The 8799-nt window shown below is 30.4% G+C and overlaps 1 protein-coding gene across 1 annotated transcript in view; it reads left to right on the top strand.

The window, feature by feature from the left end:
* The first annotated feature begins 3144 nt into the window (after positions 1-3144).
* The window catches only part of LOC126779903 (uncharacterized), a 52735-nt gene continuing 47080 nt past the window's right edge, over positions 3145-8799 (top strand). Inside the window, exon 1 of the mRNA XM_050504084.1 lies at positions 3145-3439. The gene's annotated coding sequence lies outside the window, so the exon portion shown is untranslated. The remainder of the gene's footprint in view (positions 3440-8799) is intronic.

Here is an 8799-nt window from a genome sequence, read left to right as displayed (position 1 = left end):
GTATTTTATTAAAGTGAATATTGTTAAAAATAGTTGCAATCTATAAATTTTCCACTATTGTTAAATTTTTTTTTTCCTATTGAAAAGAAGAATACAAATCTTAATTTACCACTTTAAATTGACAAATACTCAAAATACATTAGTCTTAAAATTCTTCCAACATAAGCCAGTTTCTCGACATTTTCTTCATCGCGGTTAAACTGGCGACCTTCGCTCAAATTGAAGTACTCGGTCCACTAAGCCATCGGCTCTTGCAAAATTAATCATTGTTTTATTTTTCTTTTTGTTATTTTGTTTGGTTTTTATGTATAGAATATGTTATATAAATATTAAAATGTACATTTTCTTATAGTTGACGTATATGTCTATGAGTACCTATATTATTTTCAAAGAGCAATTTATTTATTTATTTGGATCTCCAACAGTTTTACAAAACACACATTCAAATCACTATTTACATTAACTTAAAACTAACTATGCACGACCAATTACAGGAGAACACATCATTCACAAACACAATTACAAAATATACGAATCAAAAATAAAATAAAAACAGAAAATAAAAATATTTAAATAAAGAACAAAATCAAAAACCGAAACAAAAGGTAGTAACTAATTAATTTTTTAAACAAATTAACAGTTTATACTAAAAGAAACAACACATTTTTTCATGAACGATGAGAGCCCATCACAACCAATGTCTAGTGTTACTGTGTTTTTTACACAATAATTATATTCTCGCGATATTCGCGATATTGGAGCACTCTGTTCAAGTTTGGTTTGAGTGCGGACAATTTTAAAGAACGGACATGGGTAGCGAGAATGTCTTCTAGGAACATTAATATTAAATCTACTCAACAATTTATCGTCATCGATTTTTTCATTAAATACTTTATAAAGCAATTTCATGTCTAGTAGAGATCTTCGAATCTCCAGTGGTTTCATAAATTTGCTTAAGTGATTTGTTGATCTAAATTTCACAGTAATAAACATTGTATATAGCTTTTGTTGGTAATTTAATATATAAATATAATTAATTACAAGTGGTAAGTAAATATTTTTTCATATTTATTAGTTTATGAAATTTAAATTTTTATTTTAGTTGTAGTTGTGTGGTAAGTAGTATTTTGTAAAAATATAAGCTTTCTATATATGTATCTATTTTAAATCGTGGACTAAGGGAATTTTTGAGGGATAACTAAGGGAAGCCTTAATCGTCGTAAGCGCCTCAACAAACCATACAGTAGCGGGAACCAATTTACCAGCAAAAAAAAAACACAAGAAAACATCGTGTAGAAACCTGTGTCAGATGAAATTCTGTCGCACGTGTATCTACCAATTAGCATTAAAGCAGCGGGGTGGAATGAGCTCCAAACTTTCTCCTCGTGAGGACAAGAGAAAATTGCCTATGCCCAGCAGTGGGACTTTGTCATGAGACGGGCGGCTAACCATGAAAGACTACTAATTATTTTCCATGGAGCTAGCCCCGATTAACAGAAGACTGCGCTGATCACAGATAAATGAGAAAAAGGCTAGATTTTGACAATATTTCAATGAGTAGTACTTTTTCGGCTTCATGCAAAAACTACTAATTTAGGTGATATGGAACTTTTATCATGTTATTCATATTCATTCATGTTATTCATTCTTTAGTCATGAACGCAAGTGCCTTCGCGATGCTGCTTAAATCATCTGTCAAAGATGCAGAGGCCTATATATATCATGTTATTGTATTTTATAGTATAAGGACGAACATAGGCTACATAATATGTCTGTTGGTTGGTTTGTTCAGGCGCTTTTGAAACGAACACTGCTAATATGCGATACTTATATTGCGATACGCAAAAACTTTGTATGAGGGATTTGTAGTTCGTTAAAATGTCTACAGAAAAGTCAATAACACAATTCCATTAATTTATGATATAATATGACTCACAGTAAAATCGTTTATATTTCAAAAAAGCAGGATGTTTAGTTTACTTAACAATTATGAGTATATCATATATGCAATTTTATGGCTGTAAAAGTACTGGCTGTAAACTACTAAGTTTCTTTCCGGTTCTTTTCAGTAGAAGCTACATTCCGATACGGTTGTGGTATCTTTTCATATAATTTAAACTTGTTGATTGACGATACAAATTTGCATGTGCAAACCTACCGGAATAAATACTTTATTTTGGTTTTGATTTGTAATAAAATTGAGCGACGTTTGAACCGAGTTATCTGATAATTACACTCATATTAAACATAACGTGAACGAACCAATAACTACTGTTTGATGTAATTCAACTGACAACGGACAAAGCTAAGATAATCCTATCTACTTTGGCCTATATAATAAATTTGATACTCGCGTATGTTTTAAAAGTTTTTTCTTATCAGAATTTTGAAAAACTGATTAACAACGGAAGAAAATAAAAAAATATGCCATTCGACTTTAGTAGATAATTTATATTTGAATATTAAGAAAGTAAACAGTCGTGACTTACTACCACAAGTTTTAAAGTTGCAAAACATGACTTGCAATTATCTGGATCTCTAGGATAACCTTAGTTGTCAATAGGCTAGTATAATAGCGGTGAATAGACGTGGTTCATCAGAATGTTATATCATGATTCATGACCTTATTGGAATATCTGTGTACGTGATCTAATTTCGGTAGGTGAAGGTTGTTAAACAAAAGGTTGATTTAAATAATGAACGAGGTATACGAGACAAAATAATAACCAAAAAATATAGCGAAGATACGTAGTTACAGCTAAGTTTAGACCGGTTCTGGCCTAGTTGTAGATCGCGCTGTGAGACGTGTGTTATTGCACAAACACCAAACTTAAATTATTGACTAGATATTATAGAAGTAAAATAAAGCCTCGATACTACGTGCGGCAGCGCGGCCGTGCATACCGAATCGTAAGATCAAAGCACGCATAGGTACTTTACCAACTCCGACACCCACACGACTTTATCGGGTCGCGGCTACGTATGTGTTGGTGTAATAGAACACACAGGCGCAGACGGCAACACTAATAAAAGTATAATAAAAGTTACCAAGACAGAAGTGCGGCGTACGGTACTATTTGTTTGGAGGGAGGTTGGAGGCACTCATACAAGTGAGGGAGAGGCTGTGTTGGCGCGGCCTGCTAGTTTACCGTTGCAAGGCGCGTTGTGCGGCCGGACGCTCGACCGTCACCCGCGCGCCGCCGGCACCCCGTAGCCCGGCCTTCGCAACTTCCAAGCCACCACCACCCTTGCCTTCCTGGACTTTACCCAGGACTTTACTATTTTAAGCTTTGTGTACTCCAAGGGGTGTTTATGGACTAATAACTACATGTCTTGTTCTCTAACTTAGAGACGAAGTGCTACTACTACTCGTGCTTATTACACTGAAGTGCTAATCCCAATTCTGGTTCTTTATTGGATCGCCTTTATATTGAAGAAGGTAAGTTTTTCGTTAAACATTGTTCTATACATATATTTCATAGTAACTGTCTTAATAAATCTGTCGCTTACACGTAACTTGGTAGAGTCAGTCGTGACTAATCTCAATATTAATGTATATCTCAATATTATTAGGCTTGATGATATGATGATAAAACAATAACTGTTAACTTTCTATGTCTTAGTATTTAACAAACTATTCTAACCTAATATGGCGTATCAATACATAAACATTTTATATATATAAAATTCTAAAAAAAGTATAATACTTTTGTCTCTACTTTGTAAATTTATGCGAACACCGTTCTACAAGTTTTATTAACGAAAAATATAGCAAATATATACTTTTTTAAATCACAAGAAAATCAGTTTAAATAATATAGTGCTTAACTATAAATATTTCGTCGTCTACAAAACCACAGTACAAAACTAGTTATTAAGGCTTGAAGATAATAAATACGTTTAGTAGAACAAAAACTTGTTTTACTTTATGCCATGTGGCTATATTATCTCTACACTTTGGAATTTTATACAGCTATTAAATAAGTTGCAACGCACGTTTGGCAATCATTCTTTCCGCGTTTTCGGCAATGATTTTGACATTCTAACATACATATAATTGTGTATGTATTTGAATTATTTTTACATTTTTGTAATAGCTTTAAATTAATTTGTGTTAATTTTGTAATTTATGGGAGGGATAATGTTTAGTTGCTTGTTAGTATTCTATGTACGCTCATAATCCTATGCTTACGTATCGATACGAAGAAAAGTCATTGACTGAATAAATACTCAGGGTTTTGACGATTGTGTTTTTGGTTTTTAAACAAATTCTATTTCTCTAATAAATAAGTTATTTAAAGACGGTTATCTAATTTTTAAGCGTATTAAAATTATCAAATGTAAATATTTAATGAAATTACAAATTGTTATAGTAAGGAGACAAATTTATCTGTGCTAAGTTATCTAGTTTAGAATTTTCTTATTTAATTATGATTCCTTTATCGAAACAAGACATCAAGGAAATGATTCATGCCTATTTCAGGTTGATAATTGCCTTATTTGTTTTTAACTCGAACGGGGAAATTAACGTTTCAAAGAAACTTTTTTGTCGATTTCATTATTTCTTTTACAAATAAAAAAATATGCTCTATTTATTGTGCGCTTGCGAACACAACGCACGTAGAAATTACATCGGTATTGATTTATATAAAAGTTGTAATACTAATAAAATCATTATATTTATCACGATTTTGTTTATACTTTTAACATTTGCATTATACAATTCATAGATAAAAAGTAAGACGTAAAGAATTTCATGTCTAAAAATTGTTTATTAGGTTAATGTAAAAAGTACAGGTCAATTAAAAGATATCGTGATCTAAATTCCTACAAATCTAACATGTAATACGCCTGTTGCTCGTACTAAGTTTGCAAACCTCGAAAGCCTAATATTATATTTTCTTATTGAAATAATAAATAATAACAGCTCTTTGTTCTTTCACAATATTGTAAATTAAGTAATTATAAAGTTGAAATAAAAAAGGGAAATGTTGACATTTGTAAAAAACCTCTTTTTATATAATATTGTTAATAATTTTAAAACTGAAGTTCGAATGAAAGTTAAAATACTACTTTTACCAAATTAGCTATAATAAATAGGTACTATAACAGTAAAATTTGAATACCTAAATGAAAGTCTCTGATTTTATTTAATATAATGAACTATTATTTTCATTGTATATATATAATGAAAATCTATTGAGTCTTGTTTAAGATATTACCTTGCTCGCAAAAGATAGAGATGGAGAAAAGATACATTTAAGTATGGATTTAAAATATAAATTGTTAAATATATTATTAAACAACCACTAATTTCTATTTGATTTATGAAAAAACTTTATTAGTACATGTATTTTATTATTATTTTGATTGAGAGTAAATTTGACGTTAAACAAAAGCCTTACTTTTTCAATTAAGTATTTTGTTTACTTTCTAACTAGTACTATTTGCAAATTTTCCATTGTAACAATAAATGTTATCTTCTTTTAAAACTAAAGTATATCCTTCGTAATATAGTGATGTAAAGAATAAAATAATAAATATTTTCGCCCAATTAGCTATCAGAGTTTCCCAAACTCTGCGTTGTCAGGCTTTATCCGTCACATGTATAGGTTTGAATACTTTTTTACAGAGTTCAGTTAGTATTATTCTGCCAATATCAACACAATAGACAGATCAATTAATATTGGCCTAAAATACTGAAGTAAAAAATAAACATATTAAAATATTAACATTATTACATTAATGTTAAGTTTAAATAATTAAGTCGTCTGGATTCTACGACGTCTAATGCAATTATATTTATATTGCATATGAATAATCTATAATTTAAATTGTGATGCTGCCTTGTAATAAAAACATGTAGGCATATTAAAAAAACATTAATACAAATTATGGATAAGGAGAGATACAAATATAATAAATGACAAAACATAAATTGATATATGTGTCATTAAAAAAAGGAGATGGACTAAATTATGATACAACGAGAGAAAAAGCCTTAGCAGAATAGCATTAGAAGTTATAATTTTTTCTTGGAAGTCAAATTTTTGATGTAAATTCGTAGTAAAATATAAACATTTGCTACAAAAAAATGTATGCCGTCTGTTTCGTAAACATAAGAAGTAGTTCGCCCATTATATTTTTTTCTTTTGACCCTGTAGGTTATAATTTTTTTGAGTGCAGGCAATTACGATTTCGGACAGTTTTTTTTATCGTTTTCGTGTATAATATAATTAAGTATACATTTTTATAATAAATGAACTATTGTATAAAATTACAAAACTATAACAGCTTGGTAAATTAGAAATTGTGCTTAAATTAATGTAAATAACAGGCATTTATTTTATTAGTTTTGTGTCATTGCCGTGACAATGACACATTAATATGTAATGCGCAACAATTTGTAATGGTATTTACATAAGTTTTGATTTTTTATATCATGAATAAAATATTATTTAAAACTATTAACTGCTTCTCTAAAAAAGTATATTTATTATTCTATCGAAGATTTAGCTGTTATTAGTTAACAATTCTGATTCAATTCTCCGCAGAGATATCTGCCTGTAGGCGTAGGACTTAAATGCCTCGATGACGTGAAGTTAGCTATTAACTGAGTAGGTAACTGTTGCATATTTATGCTTTTTAATCCGTTCAACATCAGTTCATACAAGCATTTTTGTTATAATAAATGCAATAATGCTATATGGAAGTAATAAAGCATTTAATATCAGTGATTTATAAATCCTCACTGCGCTATATAGGTACATTCATTGTTTGGTGACATTTGCAAGAAGTATTAACTATTTTTATTATAAAACATTCCTGTAATCGTGTAATTATTGAATTTATTGCCGTCGTCTAGGCAACACGCCCAGATAATCAATATATAATTTCAGTATTCATTTGTAAAGACAAAGACTTCAACGCGTGCCGTTTTCGTCCTATGATTCCATAAAATCTTATAAAATGTTTTTATGTAAAATAACATTTAACATAAATCTATCTTTTTAAAATTGTATTATTAGTAAGGATACTATTTAGATGAGTTTATTTTTTAGGTTTGTAATATTTGTTACATTGTGGAAGATATCAATTTATTAATAAAATAACGTCCTATAGTGTTTCATAGAATGAGTAACAAGCAAATATATGATTGACCACAAGAATATCAATATCAATATGCAATAAAATTAATCAAATAAATTATGTAAAGGCCCAATGAAAACACAAATTCAATCGTGACATATGACTGCTTATCTAACTTAGCTGCGTACAATATTGTAGTGTGCATTTCAGCAACATTACCAAGAATTCGCCTATGGCAGTAGAGAGATGCCATTAAAGTCAGCGGGCGCGGTAGGGGCGTAACTTGCATTGTTCGAACTCGCGGCGTGCAATAATATCTATTACCCTATGAGCATGAGCCGATGCGGTGGAACCATGCTCGCTTTACGTAACAGTGCTCCGTACAAAGGCTCGCGTTTGTCCCACGGTCCTGCTGCGGCTCGTTGAGAATCTCAAAGTATTGCTATTAAATAGATATAAGATGTCTCATACTTCATTGCAGCAACAATTTTTTTCGAATTATAAAATCATAGTAGTGTTATAAATGGAAAAGTAAGTCATTGGTTACCTTATCACGACTAAGCCACTGAATCTTCAAAATGTTCTCAAATATCTTAATAAAAAAGTTGAATTAATTCAAATAATGATCATTTAAATTCAATTTGTCAAATTTAAATTCAAAAAAGTTTTTATGCCATTGTGACTTGTCTACGATAAAAATATTTTTTACTAAAGCTAATATCGTGCTTGGTTCACGATTAATTGCGTTTAATTTACCTACTTTTTTAAGTAGACGACAAAATTTTCCACAAATTCAGGTCACTAAAAACTGTAATTGGTGTGGATAAATAGTTAAATCGGAGTGAAATGACCGGCTGCCTTGACCCTTGCGGGCGCAGACGCTAGGCGGAAGGTTGGTGCGCACCCGACCGCGACGTACTCCTGCGTAGAAATTGTTAGTCCTTGTAACAGCACAATGCATAAACTTTGACCTTAAGTGAAAACAGTACATCTTTTACATGAGTATTCATTAAATGATTATGGATATAAATTGATTTATGATTGATTACTTGAAACCCATTCATTATGATACCGGCTATGTAATTAAAAAGATTTATCTCTTATGGTTTAAAGAGATATTCACACACGGTTTAACTTTATGAAACTATTAAATATACTTAAATTAGTAATGACATATTGACATTTGATAGCAAGAAGCGAGACGAATTGCTTTAACGATATCCTGTCTTTAATTTTTGAATAGGAAATATGGCCTACATTTAACTTCCTTTAAATCACCTACGACCAAATTGTTTCCGTCCTCTTTTCTCTTTGCAAGAGAAATTTATTCGTACATCCCAATCTTAATAACTTTAATTTTGATGTTATCTGTCGCGATAGATGAAAGCATGTTTTAATTTGGCGCCAATATAATTAGTATTAGGTATAAGAACTACAATTTGCACTATAAACGTACATTTAAAAAAACATATTGTTGATAGTGATATGCTTAAAATAGAATTATATATATATATATATATATATAAAGTGAAACATAAAATCTCATGTTCGTTAAAAATATTGCAAGCCTGGTCACTGGCGTGACTAATATCCACATTAAGCTTTAATATGTCGAAATATTCTTAAAACAACATGCAAACATTTTTTGGCTATGCATACGCACACATGCACACACACAGCTCGGCTGTTTTTATCGAATATTAGAGCCAA

Source organism: Nymphalis io, chromosome 2 (genome assembly GCF_905147045.1).
Source record: "Nymphalis io chromosome 2, ilAglIoxx1.1, whole genome shotgun sequence".
NCBI classification, from domain to species: Eukaryota; Metazoa; Arthropoda; class Insecta; order Lepidoptera; family Nymphalidae; genus Nymphalis; species Nymphalis io.
This window is presented reverse-complemented; position numbering and strand designations above follow the sequence as displayed.